At 49.8% G+C, this 17066-nt stretch overlaps 1 protein-coding gene and 1 long non-coding RNA gene across 5 annotated transcripts in view; one reads left to right on the forward strand and one right to left on the reverse strand.

The window, feature by feature from the left end:
- ERBB4 (erb-b2 receptor tyrosine kinase 4) overlaps window positions 1-17066 on the reverse strand; it is a 1260323-nt gene that overhangs the window by 824460 nt on the left and 418797 nt on the right. The gene's annotated exons all lie outside the window — the stretch shown is intronic.
- The window catches only part of LOC134943349 (uncharacterized), a 93822-nt gene that overhangs the window by 4840 nt on the left and 71916 nt on the right, over window positions 1-17066 (forward strand). For both annotated transcript variants that reach the window (XR_010181487.1, XR_010181486.1), the window contains exons 2-3: window positions 1807-1841; window positions 2374-2486. This is a non-coding gene — a long non-coding RNA (uncharacterized LOC134943349). The remainder of the gene's footprint in view (window positions 1-1806; window positions 1842-2373; window positions 2487-17066) is intronic.

A 17066-nucleotide genomic window follows, 5' to 3' on the forward strand; every position in this document is an offset into this window, starting at 1 on the left:
TAAGCTAAGATACACTCCCAGAGGGCGGCGGCTTAGCGTGTGCAATGCTGCTAAAAGCAGCTAGCGAGTGAACAACTCGGAATAAGGGCCTCTGTTCACTGTCTTATGCCAACGTTACTCCCAACTTTGTTTTTGCATTTGTGTGTTTTATATGCGCTTTTTAGGCTCACTTTGACCGTGCCTTTATAAATACTCTATTTCCATCCCTGTTTTCCTTTCATAAATAGTACCATCTTAGATTTGCTTTTTACAGTGTAGTAACCTGTGCAGGCTGCTCTCTGCAGACACGGAAGGTTAGCTGTTGGGGTTACGTAACTTGGTAGGGCTGCCTGTTTATCAGCCCATCCTGCGCTACCATCACCCCGCTTCCTCCGCGCACTGGTTATACCAGCTGTACCCTCTACCAACAGCATCCATCGTATTATAGAGACGGGATCAATCTGATTTACCAGGGAGCGGGATGCTGGCCGTCAGTATACCGACAACGGCATCCCGACCGCCAGTATGCCGGCAGTGGGGCGAGCGCGAAGAGTCCCCTTGCGTGTTTGCTGCACTCGCCACAGGTTCTATCACCACTCTATGGCTGTCGTTTACACCCACAAGTGGGAATAGCCCCTGTTCGCCAAGATTCGCCAACATTGTCAGCTGTCGAGATTCCGACATCGGTTTCCTGACCATCGGGATCCCGACAGCCAGCAAATTAACTGCATCCCATACAGACAGTGTTAGTACTACTTTTATAGGGAATACATGATGTGATCCTATTAGTATTTGTTACACTGGATTCCATACTTTGCTTTAGTCCTCACATCCAGGCTTTCTCCCAAGTCCTGTCAGTTCTGCCTCAGAAATATTTCCAGAATACTCTCTTTTTATATAAGATATATATAAGATTCTACCAAAGCTATCCATTCTCTCATCCTCTCCCACCTTGACTACTGCAACCTCAGTCACCCATCTATACTCACTTTCATTTTAAAATGCCTCAGCAAGACTGAACTTCCTTTCTCATCGCCTTACATCCTTGCACTGGCTATAAGTGTCCCACAAAAACATACTTGACTTGCAATTTTTTGGATAGTCCCCCACACCCCTAGAAGAGTGTCCCGATCTTCCACATCCCGCCCACTTCCATAGGGAGGCAGGCAGCTGCAGGATGTGGAGAAAACACCGGGAATTGCACTAGTTTTTGAGGGAGTGGGGCTAAAGGATGCAGAATCACATTATTTAGTCACGCCCCTACCTTGCCAACCTGCAAAGAGCAGCATTTTGCAGCTAAGGGGCAGAACCTAATAACATGTTAGCCCCGCCCCTTCCCTCAAAGTTGCCTATAGCGTCTCTTCTCTCCAGGCTTCTCCTGGAGATCTACAAAGTAGGTAAGAATGCACAAAATCCAATACATATTACTCACTCTTACCTCCAAAACCATCAACAACACCCCTCCATACATCTGATGTGTAATCTCAGATTACTTGCCCTCTTAGTTATACCTATCCTGCTGCCTTGCCTCATCTTGGAGAACCACCCCTCATTACGTCCTGCAGGACTCCTCCCGTCCCACTACTCACTCATAGAACACCCTACCACGCCCGATCAGCCTCTCCCACAGAATTCATATCTTTAAATGCTCTTTGAAAACCCATCTCTACTGCAGGACTTACCTTTACTCCCACCTACACTACCCACTCTGTTATCTACACTCCACTCTGAGACACACTTGCTCCTGTTACACCAGCTGTGTCCTCTTCCTGTATGACTGTAAATAAACTCCCTCCGTAACCTTTGTCCCTGTTTCTTGTACCTTAGGTCCTGCACTGCAAAGCACTCTGGAGCCTACAGAGGTAGGATAATCATAATTAACTAACTGCAATTTGTGGATTCAGGGTACCTGACATAAGGAGAAATAAAGGCTGGCCACCACACCAAATGCAGAATGTGGTGCCTGACATAGCAAGTACTGTATATTACAATTATATTAGCGAGACTCTCTTTGTATGCCGTGCAAGAGAACGTTTTAAGTCAAGAGAGCAATTGTCTCCTTGTGTTGTACTGGACATGTACAAGGGGTACAGAGGGTAATAGAAATTCGGAGTTTATTGGTAACATAGTAATTGTAGTGCGCTACGTTATTAGTGCCACCGCTATTTGCTAGCTCTGTAATAAACATTGGTTTATATGACAGGTTGTAGAGGGAAATATTATGACGCGACCTCTGCAGTGAAATCGTCGTCATCTGTCGCAGGCAATAACACAATGATAGGCTCCTTTTCCTGCAATACGGAGAACGTTGTAACAGACTGGGGCACTGCTAATTATTTCAGTAAAGGGTTAAATTAAATCTTCCTAGAATCGTTCCCTTATTTCATCATATAGGGCCCCAAGCAACAGACGGATGTAAATTCTAATTGGAAATCGAGTGTGCGTGTTTACACGTCCTTCCAAGAGGCCCTCCCTCTCTTCATTAAATCATTAACTGGATGTAGCAGGTATGCGTTTTGAAGTTTATTAATTGTGACTTGTTTTTCATTATGGGATAATTGTCAGTCAGAAAACATATCTGATGAGTGGAAAAAGTTTTGATATGAAAGCTGGAGGGGGTCCGTTATGTGGGACGCCTGGCGCCCTCCCACCTAATAGCCAGGTTCATCGTTCTCTATATAGGGTTAGTTATACACACACAATTAGGTGTTTACGTCTCTGATGGGGAACCGTGATTCCTAGTGAGGGGGGAGCCGTGGGTCTCTAATGAGGCAGCATACAGTAGCTGTATCTAGTAGCAAGTTTCGGTGGGAAGTTAATGAATGAATTAAAAAAATAAAAAATAATAGGTAAATGTAGTATTTTTTTACTAGATTAAGGGGGACATTTACTAAGCAGTGAGGCAGTGGAGACGTGAGCCAGTGGAGAAGCTGGCCATGGTAACCAATCAGCTGCTCTGTATACTTTGATAGTATGCAAATTATACATGTTACATCAATGCTGATTGGTTGCCATGGGCAACTTCTCCACTGGCTCACTTCTCCACTTTTATCACTGCTTAGAAAATGTCCCCCTAAGTAATACTTAATTGTCAACTGCACACAAGATACATGCACATGATAAAGTTTATTTGGCAGTTGGTGTATGGCATAATATTGGTTTCTGGCTCAGGAAGATGAACGTCAGGGGCGGATTTAGAGGTCAGGCCGCCCCTAGGCACATTATTGGCCGTCCCCCATCACGTCACTGCTCCTTTCATTTCAGGGCCAGTCTGGATGCCTTGAGACCGCCAAAGCAGCCCCAACGTCACCCTACTACCACCTCTTTGACCACAATTTGATGCCCATTGTCCCACTTCTCTCAGTTGCCGTCACTAGGCTTGTGCCTCACATACCTAGTGGGAAATCCACCACTGATGAACGGCTAAACATATCCCTAATGCTGGGCATGCACTGCCAGATAAAATGTCTGTCAGACTGACAGGCATGTTATCGGACAGCCTGAAACCAGCAGATATCGTGGCTATACCCTGAGCTATATGTCACAGTGTATGGACACACAATATCTGGGTTCCTCCCCTGGGGAAGAGACATTTCCCTGTTCCTCACCTCTTCCCTGCTTATATCTAGAGATGGTCTTACAGTACAGTATGTTTCTCTAAAGTGATGAAAGAGGAACAGTCCCCATTGTATCCAAACATGGCTGCAGAGATGCGTGTGGAGAAATGTAAGGGTGGAGAAATCAGTGATTTTGTTGCACTTTTCACGTGATTACATAGAGAGAAAACAATGTTATGTCTTTCTCCAGCTAAAATGCATAAGAAAAGTCATATTTCTATTTATTAAATAGACCTCTGAATCATTTTGCTGTATTCCATACGGTCCCTGTGCGAAGTGTCGCTGTCTCATTTGTGGAGCATGTGGCATATATCACAGCTGTGTCACACATTCAACCTCCAGCCTTTATTCCTGAAACAGGCGGTTACAGGGAACAGTGGCCGCCCTGAGGGGTGTTTATACAGCCACTCCATTCCCTCCTTGTCTGTGATATATCAGCACTACTTCACAAGCCTCCCAGTCCTTCCCATGTATAAGTAATGGAAAACGAAGCTTATATTTAACCTTCATTCTGCAATCTAGAACTTACTAACTTCTAGCTACAAACCCCTGTGACTACCTAAAGAAGATGAGTACTTAGGTTCATTCAGTGTTCTGATAATAAAGTGGTGAAGTGTATTCAGGCTTTCATAGGATAGAAGATACGTTGGTCATGTTGTAAATGTTGCTTTTCATTCTAGCACCTGCTTAAGAAGACATTGGGGGTCATTCCGAGTTGATCGCTCGCTAGCAGTTTTTAGCAGCCGTGCAAACGTTAAGCCGCTGCCCACTGGGGAGTGTATTTTAGCTTAGCAGAAGTGCGAACGAAAGGATCGCAGAGCGGCTACAAGAAAAAATTGTGCAGTTTCAGAGTTGCTTCAGACCTACTCAGTGCTTGCGATCACTTCAGACTGTTCAGTTCCTGTTTTGACGTCACAAACACGCCCTGCGTTCGCCCAGCCACGCCTGCGTTTTTCCTGGCACGCCTGCGTTTTTCCGAACACGGTCAGTTGACACCCAGAAACACCCACTTCATATCAATCACTCTGCGGCCAGCAGTGCGACAGAAAAACTTCGCTAGACCTTGTGTGAAACGACATCGGCTGTTGTGAAAGTAGGACGCACGAGCACATTGCGCCACATACGCATGCGCAGAAGTGCCGTTTTTTTGGCATCATCGCTGTGCAGCGAACATTTTCAGCTGGCGATCAACTCGGAATGACCCCCATTGTCCGTAGAAATTATGGAAGCCCAGCGCAGATCAGACATCCTGTCCAATAATTCACCAAAGAGCACTTGGTATACAGTAAATCTCCTTCTAGCCTCATTTCATAATGAAGAAATCAAATGGGAAAAAACAGTCATAAAAGATATTGTGGTCGGGACGTGTGCAGGACTCACAGCCAATAATAAAAGACAGTGTTGTTTATGCAGCATATATAAATGTGCCATTTTAACGATGGAGTCATTAGAGATGGAGCTTTCAAGGTAAAATGCCATTGAACCGAAGTCAAAGAAAATGTTCGTTATCAATCTTCACCATCAAGATGTATAACACCGACATTAGACTGTAACAGCGATGCAGAGTATTTCAGAGGGTTATTGTGAATGTGATACGTTTACATGAGGCAGTGACCCGTCCGCTCATATGAGTGAGTAAGGGGCTGTATGTGCCTAGGGCAGTAGCAGTATGTGGGATGAGGACCAAGGGCAGGCAGGGAGGATTGTGGGGTTACCTGTACATTTATCTACAAACTAGGTGCTTCATCGCGCCCTACGGGCGCTCTTCACACCGTCGGAAGGGGCTACGCCCCTTTAACCCCTGCACGCCTTTCTGGGGTTCAATATATGGAGTATTCCCTGCATTCCTAGTTTTGTTAGTGTTTGAATATTGCACAATGAAAGGCCTTCCGATGGTGAAGGGGGCGTAGTCCCTTGCAACAGGAAGGGGTTTGGGGAGTGGGGACCGCGGATGGGGGAGGGGGTATGAAGGCGTTGTGGGTGGGGTAGGAGCAGGGGTGTCGCAGGTGGGGGATGGCAGCTGCAGGGCTGTTGCGGATGGAGGAGGGGTTCCGAAGGCGCTGCAGATGGGGAAGGGGTGGGTGCGGGTGTGCAGTGGATGGGGGAGGTGTCCAGGGGGCGCGGTGGGTGGGGGAGGGGTGGATGCGGGGGTAACGTGGGTGGGGAAGTGGCGGGTGCGGTGCTGTTGCGAATGGTGTAGGCGATGCGGATTGGGAAGGGCCTGCTGCGTGGGTGGGGTAGGGGATCCAAAGGTGCAGCGGGCGGGGGAGAGCCAGATGCGGGGTGTGGCGGATGGGGGAGGGGGTCCGGAGGTGATGTAGGTGGTGGAGGGGCGGGTGGCATAGGGGGTCTGGAGGCGCCGCGGGTGGGTACCGGAGGAGGGGGCCGGGGGGGGGGGGCGTTGTGTGTGGGGGAGGGGCAGATGCTGGGCTGGATGGGGGAGGGGTTCCAGAGGTACTGCGGGTGGGAAAAGGTGTGGCGGGTGGGTAGGAGGTGTGGAGGCGTTGCGGGTGGGAGAGGGGGGGGGGGGTGCAGTGAATGGGGTAAGGGGTCCGGAGGAGGGAGGGTCCGTGTGTGTTGAGGTGTGGGGTCCGTAGGCGCTGTGGGTGGGGGTGCCACGGGTGGTGGAGGGACAGGTGTGTGGATTTGCGGTGGATGGGGGAGGGGGTCTGGAGGTGCTGCAGGTGGTGGAGGGGTGTGTGCGCGGGTGGGATAGGGGGTGGGTGCGGGGGTGCAGCGGATGGTGGAGGTGGTCCGGGAGTGTGGGAGAGGTGAGGTGCTGTGGGTGGGGGAGAGGCGGGTGAGGGGCTGTTGCGGATGAGGGAGGGGTTCCGGAGGCGCTGCAGGGTGGAAGGGTGCAGGTGTTGTGGGTGAGGTAGGGGGCCTGGAGGCGCTGCGGGTGGGGGTGCGGTGGATGGGGAGGGGCTGCAGGTGGTGGAGGAGCGGGTGGTGGAGGAGGTCCGGAGGTGCAGTGGGTGGTGGAGGGGTGGGTGCTGAGGGTGGGGTAGTGGGTCCGAAGGTGTTGCGGTTGCTGGAGAGGTGGGGGTGTAGGGGATGTGTCAGTGGGTGCAGCGGATGGGGGAGGGGTAAGTGCGGGGGTTCAGCGGATGGGGAGGGGGTCAGGGGATGCGGGAGGGGTGGGGGTGCTGTGGGTGGGGGAGGCGGGTAAGGGGCTGTTGCGGATGGGGGAGGGGTTCCGGAGGCGCTGCTGGTGGAGAAGGGTGCAGGTGTTGCCTGGAGGCGCTGCGGGTGTGGGAGGGAGGGAGGGGGGTGAGGGTGCGGTGGATCGGGAGGGGCTGTAGGTGGTGGAGGAGCAGGTGGTGTACGGAGTCCGCAGGTGGAGTGGTTGGTGGTGAGGTGAGTGCTGCGGGTGGGGTAGTGGGACCGAAAGTGTTGCGGTTGCTGGAGGGGTGGTGGTGCAGGGGATGGGTCCGGGGGTGCAGCGGATGGGGGAGGGGCTGCTGCAGATGGGGGAGGGGTTTGGAAGACACTGCGGGTGGGGTAGGGGGTCCGAAGGCGCAGTGGGTGGGGGTGCCACGGGTGGTGGAGGGGCAGGTGCGGGGGTTTGCGGGGGATGGGGAGGGGTCCAGGGGCGCTGCAGGTGGTGGAGGGGCAGATATCAGTGCACATAGTCTCTGTGGTAGTTAGTGAGGGTTGGTGATGGTGTAAGAGGGGTGAAGGCCAGTACACAGACAGGCAGTTAGAGAGCAGGATGAGGGTGACAGGGCATAGTGACGGGGAGTACTTAGCAGATATAGGGGTGGGCTACAGGTGTGATGTCACAGTGTGTGTACCTTTGCTGTCATGTGTGAGGTATGTGAGGTATATGTGAGGTATGTGTGAGGTAAGGATGTGCGGGTCGTGGTGGCCACTAACGTCCAGGCTGCTGCTGTGAGATGGTGACTGCAGAGGGAGGGAACTCCGACCCAGCAGCAATGGGTCGTGGTCAGCATTCCTTCCTGGCCCCGTTCCGCCGCACACTGTCCGCCCCGTCTGACGGGCGTCATTCCTCCATCCTGCATGGCAGCGTCAGCTGCTGTGATCGCGGAGCATAGGTAAGCGTCCGGAGCCCTGTGGGCGGGCAGGCATGGTGTTTCCCTGGAGAGGTGCGGCGCGCGTCCTTAGGCTGCAGACGGAGGGAGCTCCGGCCCAGCAGCAATGTTGATTAGTGCGTGTCCCGTCCTGGCGCTGTCCCGCTGCACATGCTCCGCACCGCTTGCCGCTGAGCATGGCAGCCCTTGTGTGTATGCTGCAGATGCTGATCTAGCGGTGCCTGAGCTAGAGCCCTCTCCCTGGGGTGTGGGTATCAGGCGGCAGGTATGGTGTGTAGGTGGGAGAGGAGCTGCGGGCGGCGACTCGCTGCCTGCAAGTACCCTCCATATCAGCGCTGTTCCCCTCCCTGCAGATAGTGTCAGTGGCCGTGGTGTACTTTTGCTACTGGTGGCCTGTGCCGGTGCTAGGGTGTTCGGCGCCCCCCTGCAAACTATGAATTTTGCGCCCTCCCATATTCCTTTGTTGTGCATCGGGAAAAGTGGTGTGGTCTCACAACTAAGGGGCATGGCCACACAATAGTACCCCCATTTAAAATGACGCCACAATGTAGCACAATCTTATTCATCTTATACGTAATGCCCCACCCGTAGTAGTAGCGTCCTTATACGTAATGCCCCACCCGTAGTAGTAGCGTCCATATACGTAATGCCCCCCCAATAGTAGTGTCCTTATACATAATGCCCCCCCAGTAGTAGTAGCAGTTATATGTAATGCTCCCCAACAGTAATAGTAGCATCCTTATACGTAATGCCCCCCAGTAGTAGTAGCATCCTTATACATAATGCCCCCCCAGTAGTAGTAGCATCCTTATACGTAATGCCCCACCCGTAGTAGTAGCGTCCTTATACGTAATGCCCCCCAGTAGTAGTAGCGTCCTAATACATAATGCCCCCCCAATAGTAGTAGTGTCCTTATACATAATGCCCCCCCAGTAGTAGTAGCAGTTATATGTAATGCCCCACAACAGTAACAGTAGCATCCTTATACGTAATGCCCCACCCGTAGTAGTAGCGTCCTTATACGTAATGCCCCCCAGTAGTAGTAGCAGTTATATGTAATGCCTCCCAACAGTAATAGTAGCGTCCTTATACGTAATGCCACCCCTCTAGTAGTAGCATCCTTATACATAATGTGCCCCCAGTAGTAGTACCGTCCTTATACATAATGCCCCCCCAGTAGTAGTAGCATCCTTACATGTAATGCCCCCCTATAGTAGTAGCGTCCTTATACGTAATGCCCCCCAGTATTAGTAGCCTCCTTATACGTAATGCCCCCCTATAGTAGTAGCGTCCTTATACGTAATGCCCCCCCATAGTAGTAGCGTCCTTATACGTAATGCCCCCCCCTATAGTAGTAGCGTCCTTATACGTAATGCCCCCCCTATAGTAGTAGCGTCCTTATACGTAATGCCCCCCCTATAGTAGTAGCGTCCTTATACGTAATGCCCCCCCTATATTAGTAGCGTCCTTATACGTAATGCCCCCCCTATAGTAGTAGCGTCCTTATACGTAATGCCCCCCCTATAGTAGTAGCGTCCTTATACGTAATGCCCACCCTATATTAGTAGCGTCCTTGCATGTAATGGCCCCCCCAGCAGTGGCGTCCATAAAGTGCGCACACACAGACATACCTCACACACACACAATTCACACATATATACAAACACACACACCCCACCATATACACACACACACACACACCCACTATATACACACACACACACACACACACACACACACACACACACACACACACTATGGCCCTCATTCCGAGTTGATCGGTCGCAAGGCGAATTTAGCAGAGTTACACACGCTAAGCCGCCGCCTACTGGGAGTGAATCTTAGCTTCTTAAAATTGCGACCGATGTATTCGCAATATTGCGATTACTAACTACTTAGCAGTTTCAGAGTAGCTCCAGACTTACTCTGCCTGTGCGATCAGTTCAGTGCTTGTCGTTCCTGGTTGACGTCACAAACACACCCAGCGTTCGCCCAGGCACTCCCACCGTTTCTCCGGCCACTCCTGCGTTTTTTCCGGAAACGGTAGCGTTTTCAGCCACACGCCCCTGAAACGCCGTGTTTCCGCCCAGTAACACCCATTTCCTGTCAATCACATTACGTTCGCCGGAGCGATGAAAAAGCCGTGAGTAAAATTACTTTCTACATAGCAAAGTTACTTGGCGCAGTCGCAGTGCGAACATTGCGCATGCGTACTAAGCGGATTTTCATTGCGATGCGATGAAAAATACCGAGCGAACAACTCGGAATGAGGGCCTATATACACACACGCACACACATTTCTCTCTCACCCTCCACCAGTGGCGTCACAAGGCGGGTGCGGGGGGTGCGGCCCGCACCCGGGTGTGACACCTGGAGGGGGTGACACCAAATGTCAGCTCCTCCGCAGTGACAGGAGCCAGGTGCTGCAGTGTGAAATTCCGTTACAGCACCCGGCTCCTGTCATAGCAGAGGAGCCGACAGCACACTGAGACCGTCTCTGGGGGAAGCCCAGCATCTCCGGAGATGCTGGGCACGCCCCCAGAGTGACGATCCCGGTATCCCCGCGAAGCCACGCCCCTAGCTGTAAGGCCACGCCCCCTTTTTTGCCGCCCCCTTTTTTGCCGCGATCGCGGCAGTACATCAGGGGTGCGCACCGGGTGTCACCACACCTGGTGACGCCTCTGCCCTCCACTTACCAAGTCTGGCTGGCCGTCACTGCAATGCTGATTCCACCACTGTTCAGCTGTCTGGTCCAGTGTAGCTCCGCCCCTCTATTCCGTGTAGCTCCTCCCCTTCGTGGCGCCGTAGCTCCGCCCCCTTTTCGGGACCCGCACTGCACAGCAAACAGCCCGCTGTCACAGGTGATTGGGGGGGGGGAGGACAGGCACAGCAGCCGGCAGCTAGTGGCCATCCTCACCTCTTGCACCTGACTGCTGCTGGCGCTGGGTATGGGGTAGCTCCCTGCAGCAGATGCAGTTGACTCCGCCCAGCTCTGTGACTCCGCCCAGCGTTACGGGCACAGAGTCACAGATTAAGGCAAATATATAGGAGATATTCAGTTTTTAATAAAAGAAAATGAGTTTATATAAAAACGACAAGTAGGACAAAACGCAACCCCTGTGGGGGGCTTAGGAGATTTCTAACCCCACGGCATGTAGACTGGCAGTGTGGGGACCGGCAGACTCCCAGCGTAACACAGACATGGAGGAGCAGCTGCACGTGTAAGTAGCTATTGGCTGGTTCTCCTACATGTCAGCAACCAGTGGTCCGTGTGTTGCTGCCGCCTGGGAAGTAAAATTACTGGATGAATGGCATTATGTCACTCATTCAATGTTATAGGCGTCCCCTGCCCACTGCCGCGCTAGTCCTAGACGTTTAGGCCTGCTGAACATTAGCGTTGGCCATGGCTCTCTGTAATATGAGTCTTCTATTATGGAATTCCATTTATGTGAAGTGAATAAATACAGATACGTCCCCATACAACTATCCCCAAACAGGTTTATTTGGCATGCCGCAGATTTTGCAACTAAGCTGCCCCATGCATGCCATCACGGGTTGGGATCGAAAATACTGGAGTGTGGGATGCCAGCAGCCGGAACACTGATCGCTGCATCCCAATGTGTAGAATCCCGACAGGGGAAGGTAAGTATACCTACCTTCCCCCAATGGCTCCCTAACCCCCCCCCTCCCAGCAGCCTATACCTATCCCCCCCCCTTCCCCTGTAGCCAATACCTAACCCCTGCTCCCTGCAGTCTATACCTAACCCCCCCCCTTTCCCCGCAGTCTAATCCTATCCCTTCCCGGGGGTGCCTAAACCTCCCCCCCCCCCTCCCCGCAGCCTAAACCTAACTCCCCCCATGCGGCTTACCTGTCAGTGTGGTCAGCTGATGCTCATTCGGAATCCCGGCGGTTGGGATTCCAGCGCTAGGCTTGTGACCCTATTCGGGATGCTGGTATCGGCATTCCAAATAGTGTCGGATTCCGGTGTCGGTATTTTGACTGCCGGGATCTCGACCGCTGGACGGATCCCGTTGCTTTGTATTATATAAATATTGTACATTTATTCTTCATGTTCTTTAACATTACTAATTGTCTACATATGCCTAAATAAAGAAAACAAATAAATATCACATATTATTAAATGCTTGAAACTATATTTCTAATCATGTAAAGAATACGTATCTACAGAAACTAGCTACGGTATATAACCAAACTGTTCCAGATTTTTAGCTGAAGTTCTGTAAATGTTATCCTGCACTGCACTGCGAGTCGGCCAATCACAGAGCAGCCCAAAAATCAATGGAAAACAAGCCCTGGGGAAGTCCCACAATTTTAGCTGTTTTTGATCGGTCAGAGAACTCTAGGCTTTCCATAAATTTAATCAAGCATGATAAATTTATTCAGAATGGGCCAACCTGAGTCAACACCAGTAAACTGCTCGGGATTTTTAATAAACCGGCAGGTCAGCTTTTCCAAAGGAAGGGTTAATCTCAAGTATCGACATTTCTTCATTTATAAAAGGCATGGCATTTTTATTATATGGCAGTCGAAAACTATTCACCGGCGTACCCACGCTTTTAGATATGTGATCGGTGTACAAGAAAATATTTATTTCTTCCATTAACTCCTTTGTTACCGAGACCACATTCTGGGGGTGATACCGAGTTGTTCGCTCGCTAGCTGCTTTTAGCAGCATTGCACACGCTAAGCCGCCGCCCTCTGGGAGTGTAACTTAGCATAGCAGAAGTCCGAACGAAAGATTAGCAGAATTGCGAATAGAAATTTCTTAGCAGTTTCTGAGTAGCTCCAGACTTACTCAGCCATTGCGACCAGCTCAGTCCTTTTCGTTCCTGGTTTGACGTCACAAACACACCCAGCGTTTGCCCAACCACTCCCCCGTTTCTCCAGTTACTCCTGCATTTTGCAACTCGAACGCCTGCATTTTTCCGCACACTCCCATAAAACGGCCAGTTTCCGCCCAGAAACACCCACTTCCTGTCAATCACACTACGATCAGCACAGCGATGAAAAAGCTTCGTTATGCCGTGAGTAAAATACCTAACTTTTGTGTAAAATAACTAAGCGCATGCGCTCTACGAACCGTGCGCATGCGCAGTAAGCGACTAATCGCAGTATAGCGAAAATTGGCAACGAGCTAACAACTCGGAATGACCCCCTCTGTCACAATGACAGCATCAATTGTGACATCTTTGCAACACTTATTAACTTCAGTAGATTGGGCGGAGTGCAGCAACTTTGTTGCAACAAAGTAAACAGTATTGCTGGCCACACATTAGGTCGATATCGTGCACGAATACACGATATCGACCCATTGCATGCACATCGTACATTATTTGGGTGTGAATACGATGCGGTGCATGGTGCCGCGGGTTGTAAATCGCATCAACTGATCATATGTGCTGCACATATGATCAGTCGAGCCGGCTATTGCGGAGGAACAATAGATCGTACGGTGCTAAAGGGGGAGGGGAGGTCGTGGTACATCTCGCACTTAGTGCGAGTCTTACTAATGTATGGCCAGCAAATCAGAGGCTTCCTGCCCGGTTCTTTTGTTTGTGGGAGCCAACGGGAAGAGTGGAGGTTGGCACTTAAATGCAGGCATGTCGCAACTGGTTCCGGGAGGTATCACAACTTGCGACTGACAGTTAAAATTACTCTGGTGACTTATTTCCGCCAGCCATTTTGTGCGTCCGATGGTTGCGGCAAATCTGAGAAGCCTCCAGTGGGAGTCCCAATTCAAATCACGGCAGCTGCGACATTTGCATACTATTGCACAGCTGCTGCGTACTAAATCGTCGCTGCGAAGGCATAATTACTACAAGCTCACTGAGCTTTGCACAATCATCGCGGTTTCTATATCATGTGCTGCTCAGCATTGTTTATACTGTATTCCAGCTATAGAGTTAAATAAAATGAAGTACTGTATACATTGCATTAAACCTTACAGTGCCCTCTACCTTTCCTCAGCATAAATGCCACTAAAATTAAAAACCAACTATTAAAACTTTATATGTCCTGAGCGCGTGATAAAGGAAGAAAGGGCTTTAGGGACATTTGTGAGTATTGTAAAGTTGTTAGATAGTAAAAAAGAAACAAAAGGAACAGCTATTATAGAAATAAAACGAACCCATCTACTATATATCCCCGCTCGGGGACCTCTCAATAAATATGTGCGGCTCACTTCCCTGACAAGCACCCAATTAACCAGACGAAGTGTGGAACAGGACATAACTGTCCAATGTATTATATCTACCTTGTCATTCCGCACACTTTTATCATCCTTCATTTTTAACCCTTGGCTGTAAAGTGACATTCTTCATGCACTACAATGTAACCTGGAATAATATACTAGCTACAAAAAGTACCCCCTCCCCCTTCCCCCTTTTCAGGGCTGAAAAGACAAACTGAGGAACGGAAGACGCAGCGGTGTGGCCAAATGCCAGGAGGTGTGACCATAGCCCTTTGCAAGAAATAAAACGAAGTAAAACGCTAAAGACAGTTCTTGAGGAAAAATGTCACCTTTCATTGCAGATGGGGACATTTCTCCGCCAGCACAGCTCACCAGGACCCTCAGACAATGTCACGCCTGGATAATCAATACCCTCCTCCCTCTCGGTGCCTGATTTTCTGAGCATGTGCAATGTACCGTACAAAGGCCCTCATTCCGAGTTGATTGCTCGCTAGCTGCTTTTAGCAGCATTGCACACGCTAGGCCGCCGCCCTCTGGAAGTGTATCTTAGCTTAGCAGAAGTGCGACCGAAAGGTTAGCAGAACTGCTTGAAAATCTTTTCATGCAGTTTCTGAGCAGCTCCAGACCTACTCCTACCTTGCGATCACCTCAGTCAGTTTAGTTCCTGCTTTAACGTCACAAACACGCCCTGCGTTCGGCCAGCCACTCCCCCGTTTCCCCAGGCACGCCTGCGTTTTTGCCTGACACGCCTGCGTTTTTTTTAGCACACTCCCGGAAAATGGCCAGTTACCACCGAGAAACACCCACTTCCTGTCAATCACTCACCGATCAACAGAGCGACAGAAAAGCGTAGCGCGACCTTGTGTAAAACTGCATAGTTTTGTGTGAAAGTACTTTGCGCGTGCGTACTGCGGCCGTACGCATGCGCAGAAATGCCGCTTTTTCACCTAATCGCCGTGCTGCGACCAAAAGCAGCTAGTGATCAACTCGGAATGAGGGCCAATACACGCACAAAAGGATGTAGTGTGCAGAATTGGACGTATCAGTTGCACTGTGTCATATTTGCCTACTTTCTATACGACCTCTCTGGGAGAGTCCCTGTGGGTGACACAATACCAACGCTTGCACCCCAACCCCTCAAAATCCTGACAGTCGGCATGCCGACTAACAGGGACTATATGGTGACCGGCAAGATCCCAAACGCTGGTCACCCATACCCAACTCCTCCAAAGGGCGATTTGTAGTTACAATGGGGACTGGGCAACATATTTTCATGGGACCCGTTTTCTGCTATTCACAGATGAAATTCACCTCATTCAATGCAAATCGCACCATCCAACCTCCCGGCCACCCACCCAAATCAGGAAGTGGGCGGCAGCAGGAGACTGGCCAACACATTGGGAGTCCGGAGAGCCCCCCTAATTCAGGAGCATTGTATGTATAGCAAAACAAAATGGCTGCCGTAGGACTGTTATATTATAAGAATTCTTGCGTTATAAATATACAGATCGGATATGGCAGCAAAACTGACACATATTTGCATTGAATCCATCCAGGTAAATGGTACGTCCCTTTAACGTCTTTCCACAATGACAAGATATAAGTTATCCGCAACAGGTGGGTTAACACTAAGTACTACAGTATCTCATTTTCTCTCACCTGACAACAACCCACTTGATGTTAAAGCATCTTGACAATTGTGAGTGTGCTTGTTGATTAGCGTTGTACAATTTGCTGCCTGTTACTTAATCCTGCCAACCTATTCACTCTGCAATAATGGGCTCTTTGTTTGGGCTGTAATTGCATAAATCTAATTGCTACATGAAGGTAGGAAATTAAAATGGCGTCCACAGAGACAGCTCGCACACATCTCCAAATGAATTTAATTATGGACAGAAATGCTGGACCCAGATCTTCTCATACCTTTATGACCGTATCTGAAGGGCAGTTGATATGGGAACAGGGAAATCGGCGAGTCTGCAGACAGCGTGCTTATAACACTGACGTCATATCACCATAGATCCCAACTGTCCCTGTTTTCATGCTGTCTTAGAAGGCTTGATAAATCTCCCCCCCAAGAAATAACATAACTACTTTTTGAAAATATCGTCTGCGATATCCGGGAGAGGGGGAGGTCTAGGTGGGCAGTCCAGACCCAAAATCATATTACTATGGTTTGTGCTATTATTCTGCAGTTCATAGAGACCTGCATGGGCATAGCCAGAACTTTGTGGGCCCCATAGCAACATCTTGAAGGGGCCCTTGACCCAATGCTTCTAGAGAAAAACATCTCCACAGCAGCTGTTCATTTTATGCCCCATAATAGTGTCGTATTTTCATTTTCGGAATCATAGTAGTGCCTTAATTAATGTAATGTTCCATAGTACGAGTACTGTACCTTACTTTCTGTTATGAACCACAGTAGTGCCTTAGTTTACATGATGCCACATTGTAGGGCTGCCAGTATACATTATGCAACACAGTACCTCCAGTTCACATTATTACATACAGTGCCTCCACTTTATGTTATGCCACATTACAGTGTCCCAGTTTGTATTATGTAACATTACAATGCCCCCCAGGTCATTTTATACCACATTACAATGAGCAGGTCCAAGGGCATACCTAAATATAGTGTAGCCTCCGGGGCAAAAGTTTTGTAATGACCCCTGAGTACCAGCCAATGGCGAATAATCTATATATAACGCGTATAACTGTGACAGGGAAGGTGGGCCCCTCTCATCTCTGGGCCCCATAGCAGCTGCACTCCCTGCACCTATGGTAGCTACGCCCTTGGAGCCCTGTGTCACCACTGTCCTGACAGCTTCACTGAAGAAGTCCGGGAGAACTCCCACAAACTTGGGAGTCTCACGGAAATTCTGGGAGCATCAGCAAGTATAAGTATGAAGCAAATGTGGTCCGTGCGTATTCCCACACATGCCGCCTTTACAGCATATTATATATTCAGAGCTATGATAACACTCACATGTGAAATGGTTGTATCAAGCAACGCTCCATGATATGATACTTTCTTATTCTAAGTAGCCATAGCTACTGTATAGTAATGTAACTGATATGTAGCCAATGAGACACGTATGAACGCAAACAAAAGGGTTCTAGAAACAGGAGACAGGTATATGCAGGGAATTATACCTTGGTATTACACAGACTTCTGGGAAGCGTTGCCACGCCCACTCTGAAATGTT

Source organism: Pseudophryne corroboree, chromosome 7 (genome assembly GCF_028390025.1).
Source record: "Pseudophryne corroboree isolate aPseCor3 chromosome 7, aPseCor3.hap2, whole genome shotgun sequence".
Taxonomy (NCBI): Eukaryota; Metazoa; Chordata; class Amphibia; order Anura; family Myobatrachidae; genus Pseudophryne; species Pseudophryne corroboree.